This window comes from Megalobrama amblycephala, linkage group LG1 (assembly GCF_018812025.1).
Source record: "Megalobrama amblycephala isolate DHTTF-2021 linkage group LG1, ASM1881202v1, whole genome shotgun sequence".
Taxonomy (NCBI): domain Eukaryota; kingdom Metazoa; phylum Chordata; class Actinopteri; order Cypriniformes; family Xenocyprididae; genus Megalobrama; species Megalobrama amblycephala.
In genome coordinates, this window is record NC_063044.1 from 3,840,413 (window position 1) to 3,858,200 (window position 17,788).

At 36.2% G+C, this 17,788-nt stretch overlaps 1 protein-coding gene across 10 annotated transcripts in view; it reads right to left on the minus strand.

Annotated features, from left to right (window-relative positions):
• dnm2a (dynamin 2a) overlaps positions 1-17,788 on the minus strand; it is a 62,282-nt gene that overhangs the window by 43,391 nt on the left and 1,103 nt on the right. The gene's annotated exons all lie outside the window — the stretch shown is intronic.

Here is a 17,788-nt window from a genome sequence, read left to right on the forward strand (position 1 = left end):
CACAAAAGAAACAAAAGAAAGTTTGGAACAATGATTTGTTGTGGGGTGCGTATATGATGACATGGGTAAATTTATGATGACAGAATTTTATTTTTGTATGAACCAACCCTTTAACAACTCCTGAGCTAATAACAGGTCTGTTGCCATAAAAATTTCAATGCAAAATAAATAAATAAAATGGGATTTTAAATTTTAGAAATTGATAGATTGATAGTCAAACTGTCAATCTACCATGATAGCAGCTGACCTGAAAGATACAATTGGATGTAGAAGAGGTAGGCTAGTTAATACTATGAACATTTCTGTTCATTTACTTGTATCTGGTATCTTTCAGGCCTTTGGAACAATATAAAAACACATGATGAATTGCCTATAATGTGTCTTTTTCCACTTTGATGGCATCCCACATGCTGTGGGTGGGTTGAAAGCGTGTCTGCGGGTTCGAGAGTCGTCCAATCAGAGCCTGTCTTAATGAGTAAGCCTGTCTCTCCAGGAGTTCCTGCTCTACATCTGGTCCTGATCAAAGCCAGTGCATTCAGCTTTGAATCCAGCCGCCATTTCCCTGAAATCACCGGCCCACCTAATGCACAATACAGCAGAGCCCGAGGGTAAAGACAAACCATGCTTTAAAAACACACACAGACAGTTACATAATAAAAGAAGGGTCATACACAAAGAGATGATGAGATAAAACAGGGCTTGATAATAAGGGCTGCCCAATGGCTCGGGGCCAGCGAGAAAGATGCTGAGGTTCCAGTTGTCACTGGAATTGTCAGTGGCCCGACTGCTGCTTCGCCATGAAAGATTATGATTTGCAAATTTTTAAGTCTTGCCAGCTTAAAGGTGAAGTATTTAGTTTCTGACAGTAGTGGCACCTAGCAGAATTACAAAAACAATGCATATTTTCAAACAAAAGAAAAGGTCCAAAATATTAGGAATACTTTTAGCTGTGTTGTTATGTGTCATGCAGGGTTCCAGACTAACATTTGAGAGCAGTGGCGCTGATGCCACTAAGTTCTACAGAAGGTGGCGCTAGCACATGATTTGGTGGCACTTTTTTTTTTTTTTAATCATAAAGGTAATTGTTTGCATTGATTAATAAAGTGCAGTTACTAATATTATTACATGTTTATTCACTGGAAAAAATTGACAAAGCACTGAACTTGAATTGATATGCAAATAAAATTAACTTATTAACAGTAACGTGCAAAAACAGTAATATAGGGAAAAATATTCAACTGTTATTAAATGTACCACATTGGACTGACAGTTTCAGTGATTATAAAAGGAGCACTCTTTACTTGCTTTCTGTGTAATTCAGTCACAATTTGAAGAAGTTTTTGTTTTTCATGAGACTTTTCCTACTTTTCCATATATTATAGAGTCAATAAGTGCTTCTATACTGCCATCTAGTGGTAATTTCATGTTTATTGTTTGCCTAGAAGTGTTAGTTTCCTTCATCTTTAAACTTTCAGTTTTACAAATCATCACATTAAAAATAACATAAAAATTAGTTCATATTTAGAGCTTTTAAGTGCGGGAAAAAGTATGAAGCACTTTAAAAAGTCCTTGAAAAGTGCTCGACTTCCACTCTTAAAGGTTTGCATGAACCCTGAAATTAATAATGTAAAAGTATTCAAGTATTTCTGTCATAATACCATAGTTTCAGTAAGCGTTACTACATTAAATCCATGGTGACTTAACTTGTTTGTGGCACTTGTTCTCCTGGATTCCATGTGATCTGATATCTGTGGTTTAAATCAGAGAATTCTGCACTGAATTTGAACGCTTCCCACTAGATCTCACAGCGACGTTTCACTTTTGTTTCATTTCCCGTTTGATGTTTCTCATATGAAACAGAAATGGCAGGTCTTATCAGTTTTGCAATGTGGTGGCACCATTGTGACCTCAAACAAGATTTACTGGCAAAAAAAGGGGCCGCAAAGATGCGACCATTTAGTCACAGTCTGGAGCCCTGTGAGTAAGCAATTGAGAAGACTTACACAGTCTACAGCAAATACGAACGCCTATAATAATAATTGCTTATAATAAACACAACCAATGCATCTTGCATGTCACTGTCACATTATAAACTGGTACATTTGTCTTTCTGAATGGGTGCATCATGACGCTGTATGGTACTGAAGCCTCCATTGTAGCGTGTAGCATCGCAACACCCTGTTCACTTTGACGTGCTCATGAGTTGTTTAATCTTTGAAGATCTAAATGAGGTGAATTTTGACTTGCCCTCCTGTAACTGAAGCTGAATGTCTTCTATTTCCATCTAAACACCATCTAGCTCCGCCTACTATGGTAGCCACACCCCAATCTCTTGCTATATGTTGAGCTGGAAAGAGATTGACAGATCTAAGTGGACCGCTCTCAATGTTTTGATTGTGCTTGAGAGGCTCAATGTTTACACTTTTGGGGGAGATAAATCCATGAATGGCATACTAATAATGACATAAATAAATATTACATATTTCACCTTTAGTAGGGATAGTTCACCCTAAAACTGAAAATTATCCTATAATTTACTCACCCTCAAGCCATCCTAGGTGTATATGACTTTCTTCTTTAAGTCAAATGGAAGTTATATTAAAAAATATTCTGGCTCTTCCAAGCTTTATAATGAGAGTGAATAGTAACCAAAGGGGCTTTCGCATCGAATAGTTCTAGGAACTCAGTTATAAGAACTAACCACTAGTATAGTTCCCCGGAACTAATTTCTCCCCAAGGCCTGTTCCTGGTTGCGTTTGCACCGGGAATAGGAACTCTGAAGCGCCGATATTGGCATCTTTAAGCACGGCATTTACAAACACTAAAAACCGGTGAAAGGAGGATGCCGTGATTGGAGCTGTGTTTGTTGTGTGTCGTGGGTTTCATGATAACAGAAGTTGGAATGTAAACGCATAATTTACGCGACTACAAGAGCAAAAAGTGGGGCTAAGAGACAAAATCTCCTATGACAACTTTCAGTATTACATACTGAGGCAGAGAAAAAGAACACAACCTTGCAGACAACAGGTAAATACTGTTATTGCTGTTTTCCATGGCATGTTCGAAGTAAATATGTTTACACGGCTTTTTAAAAATGGCAAGTGTCGGTGTTTGACATGCGTTTGACCAATCAGCGTACACTTACGTCACTGATAGTTCCTATAGTGCTGGTTTAGACCCTACTCTGAAGTAGAAGCTAATTTAGTTCCCCCAAAAGGAGTTCCTAGAACTAAAAAAGTTCCTAGTTCCTGAGGTGCGGACACGGCAAAATACGGATACTTTGGCAATAGTTCTAGGAACTATGAAAAGGTTCCTCTGGTGCGGAAGCCCCTCAAGGTTTTGAAGAGCCCAAAAAAAACACATCCATCCATCATAAAAGCTATCTATACAACTCCAGGGGGTTAAGAAAGGCCTTCTGAAGTGAAGTGTTGCATTTTCGAAAGAAAAATATCCATATCCATATAATTAGGGCTGCACTATATATCGCACGATACGAAAAATAACATCGAACTTGAACGCGATTATCGCTTAAATGCGATTCTTAGTGCGATTATGAAATCACAAAGGCTGCAATTGTTTTTTATGCACGGCTTGTCAATGAAGTATGGCTCCAAATGCTAATACATCTGAAAGCACTGCGAGTTTGAGACGCTTATAATGTACATTTGAAAAAGCAACACGTGTCAAACTTCTTTTCAGACACGAGAAGCATTTATTAACATCTTGTCCAACAAAAGACAACATTTAATAACAGGTTTTTACTCCAAACTCACTTCATAACTTCTGTGAGATGATGTGGCTTCTTACACAGAATAAGGCAGTCGTGTTTATTAGTCATGTTTAATTAATCAAAGCATTTCAATCTTCCGTTTATTCAGCTACAACGGAATGATGTGTGTTATCTTCTTCTGCTGCAGGGCATATTTTGAGTTTCTGTGCGAGAGCGCCCTCTGGCTTTCAGATGGAGAAGCATTTACTACTGATCACAGAGCCGTACAGCTCTGACAAGCTGCACATAAAATAATTGCAGCCTTTGCCATATCGCATGCGATTTTATTGCGATAAATCTTGCAGCCCTACATATAATCCACATGTATAATTTCGAGTTCCAGAGGAAGAGAGAACATGGAAGAGCAAAGGATAAAGCAAAACAAAATACCAGTTACAAATTGGAAGTCTAAAACAAGAGTTTTTGAAGAGAAACGTCGGAGGAGCTTGAGTTTTTTGGCGGAAGTAGCTTACACTACTCCTACACTCCTACATCATACGCCGGAACTCGACTCTCTCATGAACGCACAGACGGACGTTTCTGGAAGCAAGTGATTATAGTCTATAAAGTTATAAACATGGATATTTTTCTTACAAAAACCCATAACTTCTCTTAAGAAGGCCTTTATTAATCCCCTGGAGTAGTATGGATTACTTTTAAGATGGAAAGGTGTGCTTTTTTGGGCTACAAAATTTTGGTTGCTATTCACTCCCATGATTAATAATGTTTGAACTTTGAACTTGAATTGTGAAATTTCACTGGCATCTAAAATTGTGGTGTCATAATAAGTTAATTTATTCAAATATAAAGTTACTTGGGTGAAAAACAGAGAAAACAATAACTTTATTTTTTGAGGCAGGGCCAGTGAAAATGTCCTTAGCATCGAGCTCTGCAAAAGTAAGCCAGAGCATTCAAATGTAGCCTATGAAGACAGCACCGTCTGGCTGCATGAAGCACGTGGCTGTACAACAACGGCCAAAGCCTGGAGGGGGAGTAGGGCGAACGAAAACAGGCCACAGAGAGCCGTGTGCTGGCATAACCTCGCATGCATGGCTCTCGACTTACACCCACTCTGCCAGCAAAGACAAACACCTACACACACCCACACATGGCCGGTAAATACACACATGCGCAACGGATCGAGGCGCTTTACAAATAAGAACAAATACCCACACGGTAGGAAGCAATATGCTACGAGCACATCGGAAGACTCGTTGCTTCGTTTCTCACTTATTTCCAGAGCAAACAGGCAGGTGGGCTGCTGTCCATTATTCATGGGCTTTAAATGATAGAGGAGGCTGAGCAGATTGTGTATCATTTCATCCATTATGCATGCAAAACCACGGAGCGGCGCAGAGAGAGAGTGGAAGGAGACCGGGAGAGACAGACAGGACTCGTCTCACTTCAGCTACACCCAGCGTGAGTCTCCCTCCACCAGCAGGAGAAGCGGGCTAATCGCCTGCTCTTATTATCCAAAATATGAGTGCACAGGACACAGCGCACCTCAGAAGAGTTCGCTCATTAAAGAGGATGGATCATGGAAAACTGGATTTTTCCCAAAATCAAAAAGAAAGAAATGAGAAATAATGAAGCCTATTTTGGGGACATGAAGTTTTTTTTAGATTGAGAAATTTAAAGGTGCTGTAATCGTTATTTTGAAATAGCAGGTATGAAATGTCCCTGCCACCTGACAGATATCACTGAAATAGATGTGCTGAGTAATCTCTGTGACAGCACGATTAACCAAAAAAAAAAAAGTTAGCCTGCACTTTTTTCAGCCAATCAGAAAACTCTGTCTAGAAATGGATCAGTGTGTGGCAGCAGTGCTTTACAGGGGATGAATTTAAAGATGTATCTTTTTTGAGATCTGAGATTGAGATTTTTGTATCAATTTTTGCTTTTATTTGAGAAGATATGAGGAAGTGATAGGGGAGGAGAGAGGCATTTTTTTTTTTCTAAAGCACATTTAAAACAACTCCTGCTGACAAAAGTGCAGCACAATTGAACAACACAAGAAAATACACTACAATAAAATACATAAACAGATAGGAAAACACACTAATTAACAAAATTATATTGATCCAAAGCCAGAGAAAAAAAAGATATGTCTTCAGTGAGGATTTAAATCGATCAACATCGGAAGATAGCCTTATATGTACCGGCAAATCATTCCATAGTCATGGAGCAGCAACCGAAAAGGCACAATATCCTTTTAACTTCAAACAAGCCAGTGGCACAGTCAGCATCAAACTGTTTGTGGACCTTAGGGGCCTAGAACATTTCCGGTTGAGAAGAAGATCTGTAATGTATTGTGGAGCCTGGCCATTTAACCCCTTAAGGCCCGTTCACACCAAGAACGATAACTATAAAGATAACGATAAAGACAACGATAAAGACATACTTCTAAAAATCATTCTAAATATAAGAGAATAGCACTGTCCATGCCACAGCTATAACGATAATGATAGAGAGAAACCATATCATTGGGATCACTGCCAGGATGATAAAACACTGACAGCCAATCAGAATCCATTCTAATTTAAGGGTTCGCACATTTAAAATGGCAGACGATATTGCAAAGAAGTTAATCGGTTAGGTCCAGAAAAAGCCACCTCAGTTTGACAAGTCAAACCCCCTTTTCAAGGATACTTTAAAGAAAATGGATATATGAAAAACAATCGGCCATACCCTCAGAAAAAATGATGAGAAGTAATAACGATGAGATCATTATGTCAGGCTAGCGAAAAGTGTAACATAAAGTTACCTCAGGTATCCAGCACTAGTTTCCACAACATTGTCTTGTTTCCTTTGAAGTTGCAATGAAAAAGATTAGGCGTTGTTTTTATTACACTATTTTGACTTTGTCAGCTAAATTCACTGTTAGATTAGATCGATTACACTAGCTATTCACTCGAAACACAGCATGCTGAGGACATCTGCTGGTTAAAAACGTGTAAATGCAAAAAGAACAGCAAAAACATGCTGTACACACAGCATGCTAGCTTAAAATAAACAGACCTTTATCGTTCGTTGGTGTGGACGCAAATATAGTTATAGCTATCGTTCTTGATGTGAACGGGCCTTTATACAGGAGCACAGGACTGGCAAAGGACCACAAACTCAGGTCAGCTGATGCACTGTTGCGCTGCATGCTGAAGCGCTGCCCAGGAAGTTATGGATCCGAGTATACTGAATATTTATTATAACATACTTAACATGTTACATAGTTATCTTAACCTAAACATAGTAATGTGGAGCCATTCACAGGCATTCATGGTTATGGTCTTATTACAACAAATGCTACAGTTAAACTAGGAACTATGTTAAATATTCATAAGAGCGGGTACACAGTGGAATCAAGGGCTTTAGAGCAGGACCTCCATGAATTATGGACCAAACTATCAGTTTCCTCCTGTGTATGCTCTCTCATCAGAGGAAACCAATCTGGACTTATTTGCTTTTATATATTCCAAGAGACGAATTAAATCATTAAAAGCCAGATGAAAGGAAAGCTAAGCTATATCTGTGAGAGAGTAGGAAACACATTAATGTAAACTGCTGTCAGAATATTTTAACAACCTTTATACATAAGCCAAGTTAGTTTGACTTCCCACATCACAAAGTATGGCTGCAATAGACTCGAGCTGCATTAATTATTAAACGATCGCGATCTCAATTGAAACACCCACGTCACCTTATTCCTAAATGACAATGATTCAGCTTTCTATTAAAACCTTTGACAAAATCATAGCAGAACATTCAGATCTGTGTACGTCAACCAATCAACCAATCAATTTGAATTTAAAAATCAGCAATTCCAGCATTATGGACGTGATGTTTGCAGTCAAAACTTGAAATATTAATTCTCAGAGAATGCATTTAATAGCAACATATTGAACTGCCTGTTTATATATTCATAATCCCTCACTAAAGGAGCCCAGACATTAGAAAAATGTCAGTCTTTACAATGTTTTTCTATTTTAGATGAGGGAAATATACACGTTATACACAGAAATATACATGTTACGGATGTGACCAAAAAAAAAAAAAAAAATCACTAAGTTTTGAGAGACAACATCTCCACAGAGCATAAAATAATAATTTTATTTCATTTTTCGCGTTCGCATTTATGAGGAAAAAACAATGTTACGGACGTGACAGTTCTCCGTTATGGACGTGACCACTCCGAAAGCAGCAAGGAAGACTTAAAACTTTCGGAGAGACCTCAAGCAGGAATTTAAAACACCACATGTTGCATTTATGCAAATCTTAAAGGCACAATTAAACAGGCTGTTTAATTCTAAACAACAATGAGAGGGGGGAAATGGTCATGTAAAGTCCATATTTTTGGACATGATCACAGTACAATGGTATTTTTCGAAACTGATCGAAACTAAAAAGTAATTCAGGGTACATGTTACCATAACTTAAATAAAATGCATGGTTGCAAATTAAAAATTCTAATTTATTGTTTTAATTAAACCTTTTTAGTTGCAAACATTATTTTGTAAAGTTCTGCTTTCATAATAATGTTGATCATTACATCAACTTAATCTGTAATTTAAACTCAAATTTCTGCGTTAATCGGCTTTAACAAATTAGGTTGTAGTAACTTAATAAAATTGTTTTGATAACTTCAAAAATTAGGCAGAGGATTTCTAGTTCCCAGCATGCTTTGGATAGGACTGGTGAGAATAAATGTTGAAATTACATGTTAATTTATTTGTTTTAAATGAAGGGAAAGGCCTGTTAGTGTTTAATGCTGTTATGTTTGACATTTAAAAGAGTTTTTGTGATGTTGAAGTTTTTGTGGTTAATAAGCAACGACTCCGCTAATACCAGTGACAAGTAATATCTTACTTGTTCATTAAATATACATGCTAAATAAGTTGTGTTAGCATGTGCTATGATAGCTGTGGGTTTGAACTGAAATAGATAAGATAAATTAGTTCCAGGGCTACAACTCTAGTAATTTTTTGAGTAATCAACTTAAAAATTTGTGTTTATGCTACAAATTATTAAGTTCCTCTAAGTCAATGTAGCTTGTTGGTTGAACGTAAATCACATAACTCATGTAAAAGTTGTCATATTTCGAAACAAATTGATGCAAACTGTTGCGTTAATTTTTTTTGTTGAGCCAACACATTACTTTTTAGAGTGCATCACTAGGGTTCTGAACCCGTTCTCAATGGTAATTTTTTTTGTGTGTGTGTGTGTGTGTGTGTGGAAGTGCTACACAATAAACAACATATGGAACAACAAAAGCATCAACTTCCTTTGTATCATCCAATTCATAATTAATAACTGATGGGTTCAATTTCACAAAACAGCCCGTGGCATTATCTGCCTGATCTGCCTGCCTGCCTTTCACAAGGTTCACGCTGTGTTCTCGCTCCAGTTTTATACTCCTCCCATAGTGAACACAGCAAAATGAACAACAGCCCCACCTAAAGCAGCCGGCAGAGCCAGATAGCAGAAGTCACGCAGAACAATGACATCAGCCCTGCAATAAACAGCCATGATGGAGGCGCTGGCCTGCAATTGGATCAAGACAGTTTAAACCACCAAATCTGGAGAAAGATCTTGAAAATCCAGTTTGGCAAGATTAGATTTGACCAACAATCTTAACGTCAGTCTCATTCTACTTGGCATGTTGTAACGGCAGATGCGGCATGGATTGGGCTAATTAATATGTGCAACTTACTAATGTTTACTGAGCTCTGATTGTGTCCGTGAGATGAATAGTGCTTTTGTTTGTTAATTCCCAGCTGTCTAAATGTTAGTATGGTGGATAAAGGCCCAACAGAAGGTCAGAGAGCGTGTAAAGCACTAAGGTAACACTGTGCTCATAACATGCCATGCAGTTTTTATTATTATATTTGAACAGACATTGTTTATCAGACTCAACTGCGCTCCTGTGGCCATTTATTCAAATACAGTGTCGCCTATGTGCCCAACTGAGCTCTCTTTTCGTGTCTACACATTCAGAAGGCTCTATAATAAGGATGGGTGCCAGTGTGAAAGAGTTTCGAGTCAGCTGACAGAATAGTCACTTGCCTGTATTGGGCCAATGAATTCTAGTCATAACGTGCACTTGCATCTCCAAATGCTTTTATGACAAGAAATTAATGTAAACACAGTCAGTTATATCTTGCAGACAGGACAAAACATCTGATATGCTGAAATAGATTTGTGAATTTGTGTGAATGTAGCCTGTTTGACAACTTTAAAGGCTACAATGTGACCATTAACATTTTCTTTTTTAGCAGCCGTGTCTGAAGTGGCATTTAGGTATATTTTCCCTGTATAAAGGTGCGATATGTAAGAATTTTGCAGTAAAATATCCAAAAACCACTAGGCCAGTGTTATATATTTTGTTCACTTGAGTACTTACAATATCCCAAATGATTGCAACTATTTCTAAACCGTGAGAAAATTGCAATTTTAACCAAGGCTCCGGGACGTGTGAGGAGTCGCCTGTCAATTGCGTCATACCTGCGTTACCCTCGGTTTCCGGGTTTATTTTGTAGAAACCATGGAAACATCAAAGATGCTTTAATATTTACATGTTTTAATAGACAAGGGAACAACTGTTTTGATATATTTATAGACAGAAAACTAATTATTGATATAGCCCAACACGTTTAGTCTTATTTTTTAAATCTAATTTTCTTGATTTTTTTTTCAGCTCCCACAACACTCGGTCCTGCTCTGCTTCATACTACAGTAACAGTAATAATCGCATCCATGAACATGATTTCTTCCCGAGTTCTATCCCAGTTGTTTTCCACCGGCTGTGAGGTAAAGACCACATGTCCCAAGATTCCGTGCTCAAACTTGGCGTCATCAAGCTACGCCTTTGTTTTGAATAGGCCTCTAGTGACCTCTAGCGGACAGAAAATCGTACATATTGCACCTTTAATGCAGCGCAGAGGTGGCACGAATATGAATTAAAAATGAAATGATACTCTAAATATTAAACCACCAGTAGGTGGTGGCAAATCACTGTCTTAATGAGTGAGTCACTGAATCATACATTCAACCAATTCATTCAAACAGCTGATTCATTAAGAAAAATCAAGTGACCGTCTTTATTGAATGGGTGACTGATTCAATGACTCACTCGATTCATTAAAACTGCGTATTCATTCAGTAATGAACCACCACTGTGTGTTGATCAAAGACTTGGCTTTGTTTAAAACAATTTTCATTTTGAAATAGAGCAAAAACAGAAAATATTGTGTCTAAAATGTATCATAACATTAATTTCTTGTTAAATGAATTGTTGCATAAAATCAATATCACATTAGCAATCATGCAGATATTTAGGAAAAATCTGTACTTTTGCTCGTTTGAAATTGCTAAACTACATCATATGATATAAATATAATACAAAACCCATACAGAGGCTTTTTTGCCCTAATATCTTGAATTTTAATGGCATTTTAACTGCATTCTAATTCATCATGCAGTCAGTTGTTGCCCTGCATCATGTTTGTAACTAAACTGAATGTAATGTAATGTGACATACAGGTCTGGGCCGGGGCAAGGCGCTTTAAAAGCAAGTCGTTATTATTTTTTCCATAATTAATTGCACCAAAAGATGAAAAATTAAAAACATAAATTATTTGTTGTAACTTGTCAGTCCTGAACAACTAGTTGACTAATGGGTCTTAAAAAAGCACTGTATAATTAGACTGGTCTCGGGTTCACCTAAATTGTTTCTTAGGGGGAGGTACAAATAAGATGCTTTCAAAAACAGGTAGAGCAAGTGTATCAGAATGGAAAAGAAGCCTCAAGATGGGTTTTAAAAAAATGGACTAATTTTAACTCGCCACTTTGGGGGATAATAAATAATAACACTAAGAACGTTGACTAGAAAGTCAATTAAATCCTTATTGTTGAGTCATGAGAAAGCAAGTGCTGAGTTACAGTATGATGTTATCAGAAATATGGCTGAAAACCAAAAAAAACCCCTCATTTTCAGGGTTCAGTGCTTCTATACTTCAAGTAAACGAAGTTAAATCCATGAAACAGCCCACGCTCTGAACAAACTCAATAAACTGGAGCGAGTGAATTCAAATAACACCACCTGTGAGACACAGCCCATTCCAGGAAACTATTCCTCTGAGCCTTATAGTCTTACAACTAAAGACTCATAAACAATGACCAATTAAGTTTACTAAACTCTCACAGCAGCACTAGAACATACCCATGAGTGCCATATAAACATCATTTCAATCAAAAGAGTCTTTCAGATAATATGGATGAACATTAGTTGTTTTACTATAAGTCTGTGATTAGAAACGAGAGCTTCCAGAAATTCCTGATGAGCAGACAGGTGTCAGGTAAACACTAGTGGTGTGACTCCATTTTGCCTCCCTGGAGGACGGCCCAACCCTGCCTTCATCACAACCACTGCACTCACACGCACACACAAACATGTTATTTCTATAAGCATACGTGTTTTACTAAGCTTATAGTGACAAATTGATCTAAAAGGTTATCGAAAGTAGAAGGTTATCGAAACTTCCCAAAACTCCCTTGTTGGAAACGCCATCTCCTTGCAGCAGATCTTCGTTTGTGTGCAACGGAGGAATTCTTGCTTTTCTTGACACATTTTCTAAGCTCTTCCTGAGTTCTCAGCTGGTAAAAATACCATTGTAAGTACACACATACAAAGAGCGAATTTAGCATACTTCACAGCATTGTTTTGGATGTAAGTTCTGTCTCAAAACACACATCATAAAAGCAGTTTTTTGTTTTGTAACTTTAGGTTACGTGTTAAAAATGAGTGTGAACGCTAAGCGAACCAGGAACTAAATGCTTCATTTTCTTTTTTGGTCCAGATCAAAAGAACCAAAACAAGTGTGAACACATTTTACCAATGAATTTTTCATCCATTTTCTCTGTTTGTGAATTCTGGACCAATTCTTAAAAATCATTTAAATTCAGACAGATTCATTGATAAACAATTCAGACTAAATTTGTGTGTCAGTTTCATTTAAAATTTGCTCAAAAGATTGATCACTTTGCCTTACAAACAAGTTTGGTTCTACACCAAATCTAACTAATGAAATATAAACATTAAGCATGTTTTGTAATTTTTTCAGGCTTGGAAAACCTTAAAATTCAATGATATTTCCTAGTTTTCCATGGTCATATGAATCCTGTATATTAAGGAGGATAGTGGATGTGAATGGAAAGTGTCTTTCAGGACATGTATCCTACATAGGCTTGTGGGTGTGACATGCATGTATATCAAACAATGATTCATCTATGCAATCGGGCCCTTAGTTGTGATAAAACAGAAGAAACTGTTACGTAACAGTCACATGACCGTCAGAGATTTGTGATGGTAATGAAGTAAGATGACTCCATACACAAATGCCATCTTAGATAGGGAAAGAAACTAGGCAACAATAGGCTAATACGTCATGTTGACTTTAACAGTTCAAAGGTTTTTGGTGGTGTCGTTTTATACTATCCATTATATCATCCATTTTTCACATTTTCAGAGTTCTCAGAAGTGGAAGTTGTCTAAACTTCTATAGTGTGAACAGAAACTATTACAAATATAATGTTTGCATTTTTATTTGCTCCAAAAGCAAAAGCAAAAAAAAAAAATCTACATTAGCATTTCTATGACTTTCCAAAAGAGAGAGAGAGAGAGAAAAAAACAACGAGAGAGAAAGATCACACTCACACAATACAACAGTGTTAACTAGTTTTCTGTAATTTAATGCCAAGGTAATAAAACACAAAGTGTAGTGTTATAAATGTACTTTTTAAAGAAAATATTAAAATATTGACTTAGACTTGTGATGTTAATAACTGTGGAAATGCATTATCAGATTCTGTGAAAAGGGTCCATTGTAGAGGATAAATTGAAAATCATGTTTTTTTGTTGTTGTTTCAAATAAGAGATCATGATTGTCCCATGAATCTAAACAGACAACTAAATAAAATATACATGTAAATTACTAGAGGTTCTGACAAAATATTGATTACTGCAGTCTATTTAATTTCATTAAATGTTTAATTAATTAGAATAAATATTTTTTTTAAAAATGGTTTGATTGAATAATTCAATGACTCAACGATTCTCTCAAAAAATCCTTCACTTGTTTCATTACTGAATGAATCAGCGTTTTTGAACAAATCTCTTGAATGAATGATTCAATGACTCACTCATAAGGACTTCACTTGTTTCATTACTGAATGAATCAGCGTTTTCGAACAAATCTTTTGAATGAATGATTCAATGACTCACTCATAAGGACTTCACTTGTTTCATTACTGAATGAATCAGCGTTTTGAACAAATCTCTTGAATGAATGATTCAATGACTCACTCATAAGGACTTCACTTGTTTCATTACTGAATGAATCAGCGTTTTTGAACAAATCTTTTGAATGAATGATTCAGTGACTCACTTATAACAGGCTTGTTCAAGATGCATCGGCGCGGCGCAGACCGATCGGCGTTTGGCATCAAAGTACCGCAAAAGCAGAAGAGCATACGATTCCTTATGCTTTTGAATCGCTCTCGCGGTACTTTAATGTCATATGTCGATTGGTCTGCATAGCACCGATGCATCTCGAACAAGCCTAAAGACTTCACTTGTTTCATTACTGGATGAATCCGATTTTTTGAACAAATCCCTTGAATGAATGATTCAATGATAAATACATTTTTAACAGTCACTTGTCGCCACCTAGTGGTGTAACAATGATACAATCATTTTTTAAAGCACCATGTTACTTTCAAGGTGATTTGCTCTACTTTGATCACTAACGTAGACATCAGTGTTTATATCTGAACTATAAACTTTTATCCCAGTACTTCTGTGATAATTGGAATTACTGTAATACAGAAATAATAACACTGTGTGGTCAAAAGACTGTTTGTAAAACCGTTTCATACCTGGCTCAGTGGTAGAGCGGACACAGTTCTGAATATTCCAGTGTTGCACCGAATTTCGACTCCCAGGCAAATTATTACCCCCCTCGTTGAAGCTGCTAACCGATTGCCTAATCCTAACCCCACCCCTAATCCTAAACCTACCAATACTAGGGGGGTAATAATTTGGTGGGGGTCAGAATTCGGCACAACACCGGTATGATTTTGTCAAAGGTTTAACAGACAGGCAATCATTTACAAATAAGATCACGTAGGTGTTTGAATCGAGATCGCAATCTTTTAACGATTAATTGTGCAGCTCTAGTCCATTGTGAATGTAAAGTGTTCCAAGTTCAATTTATTGTCATACTTCATAAATAATTCTAAATTACAAGTGTAATTTCATACATTTCCAGCCACAACAAAGTTTGTGGGTTTAAACACACCACCCTGCAATGCCATAGGAAAGTGAACAAATTACCACAAAAATATTAGCTACAAATGCACAATAAAATAACAATATTTAATACACTCAATATAACAAATGTAGCTTTACCTAATGGTTTATGCCTAATTTCTCCCGTCAGTTCCAAAACTGATTGTTGATCCTGTAACGGTTTGTCCTGCCCAACCTGATAATAAAATCCAAGGTAAATGCATTTTTACCTGCACTGCAGTTTTCTTCTATGCTAATAATCTCAAAACTGATAAATATTCTGGCCAACATATCAGTCTTTCACGACTAATCAGTTCCAATGATAAAGAAAACGGATGTGTGCATTCACAAGCTCTTAAGAGATGAACGTCTGTATGGGAAATGGAAACTAAATTTCAGCCAATTAGTCTGATTCATACTCTGTCCTCTGCTAAAAATCATCAAGACAAAATTCATTCAAATTGGACCGGAGACAGAGCAGTCGCATCAAGAAGATTGTGGGAGGAAATGAATGCAGGAAGCTGCAGCTCATAATGCACAAGGAATATTGACAGTAACAAACATCTTCTATATGCCTTCCTCTCCCAGATGAGAGTGAACAGGATTGATTTAGAAGGTTTTTTTTATTATTATTATTTAGAGGCCTATCAGTGCTGAAGCCTGCTGTCTGACACAGGTGTGGCAGTGACCTATGAATACTGCAAAACAGGTGGTTACACCACCAACCTGCGTTACACAAAACTCAAGGTCAGGTGGAACAATACGGGGAAAATCACTCTCTCCACACATAATGCAAAGATATTACAGTACCTGGATACTTTAAATAATCTATATTCCCTTTCCTAAATTGTCATAGTATGCAGCACTAGTATGTAGCTAGTATGAGTGAAACATTCAAATATGAGCTATTTTTAGAACCATTTCAATTTTTAATGAATTGTGACACTTTTTCAATGGATAATGGCTACTTAAAAACCTCCTTCTCATTACTATAAAGTGAAAACAATGCTGATATTTTATTTAAATTTCAAATTATTTATACATAATTACACTGTTCTGATACAAAAAAAAATAGTGTATTACAATAATGAGTATCTAATTTATAAAACCTTTAAAAGTAAACATTACAATGATGAATTACAGTAATGATAAAGACTAAAACCTCACCAAAAACCTCATTCTCATGGCTGTAATGTGGAAATATAATATTGATATTTTATTCAAAGTAATTGCAAAGTAATTACATACATAGCCTATTTTAGGACCATTGCCATTTTTAATGAATTAAGTTATTTTTTTTAAATAATAATAATGATAATGGTCATAATTCTCATCACTCTGATGTGGAAATGACATATTTTATTTAAATTGTAATTTAAATAGAAACACATAATAATAATAATAACTCTAATTTAAAAAACCTTCAAAAGTAAACATTACAATGATGCATTACGGTAATGATATATAAAGGCTATTTTTAAAACCATTGCGATTTTTAATAAATGACCATTTTCTTCAAATAGTAATGCTCATAATTCTCATTATTGTAATGCAAAAAACCCATTCTCATGGCTGTAATGTGGAACTAATATTGATATTTCATTCAAAGTAATTGCAAAATAATTAAATACTTAGCCAATTTAAAGGGTTAGTTCACCCAAAAATGAAAATAATGTCATTTATTACTTACCCTCATGTTATTCCACACCCATAAGACCTTCATTCATCTTCAAAACATAAATAAAGATATTTTTGATGAAATCCGATGACTCAGTGAGGCCTGCATTCAAAGCAATGACATTTCCTCTCTCAAGATCCATAAAGGTACTAAAAACTTATTTAAATCAGTTCATTTGAGTTCTTATATCTTAATATTATAAAGTGACGAGAATACTTTTTGTGCACCAAAAAAACAAAATGCTGACTTTTCAACAATATAGTGATGGGCAGATTTCAAAACACTGCTTCGGAGCTTTACAAATCTTTTGTGTCGAATCAGTGATTCGGATCTCCTATCAAACGGCTAAACTGCTGAAATCACGTGACTGATCCGATTCATAAAGCTCCGAAGCAGTGTTTTGAAATCGCCCCATCGCTATATTGTTGAAAAGTCAGCATTTTGGTTTTTTTGCCGCACAAAAAGTATTCTTGTCGCTTTATAATATTAACGTAGAACCACTGTACTCACATGAACTGATTTAAATATGTTTTAGTACATTAATGGATCTTGAGATTTCCGATGGCATTGCTGTCTATGCAGGCTTCACTGAGCCATCGGATTTAATCAAAATATCTTAATCTGTGGTCTGAAGATGAACGAAGGTCTTACGGGTGTGGAACGACATGAGCGTGAGTAATACATGACATTATTTTCATTTTTGGGTGAACTAACCCTTTAAGGACCACTGCCACTTTTTTTAACGAATTATGTTCTTCATATTTTCATAATTCTCATGACTGCAATGTGGAAATGACATTTATATCTTATTTAAATTGCAATTTAAATAGAAATACAGAGAAGTGTATTGCAATAATAAATCTAATTTAAAAAAAAAGTATACATTCTGATGTTTTATAGTAATGACAGCTTGAGTGAAGTGTGCTTGTTTCTCATAAAAAATAATATCACAATGAAAATAAAATCGTTGCACTAACAAAACGAAACGTTAAGTGGTAACATT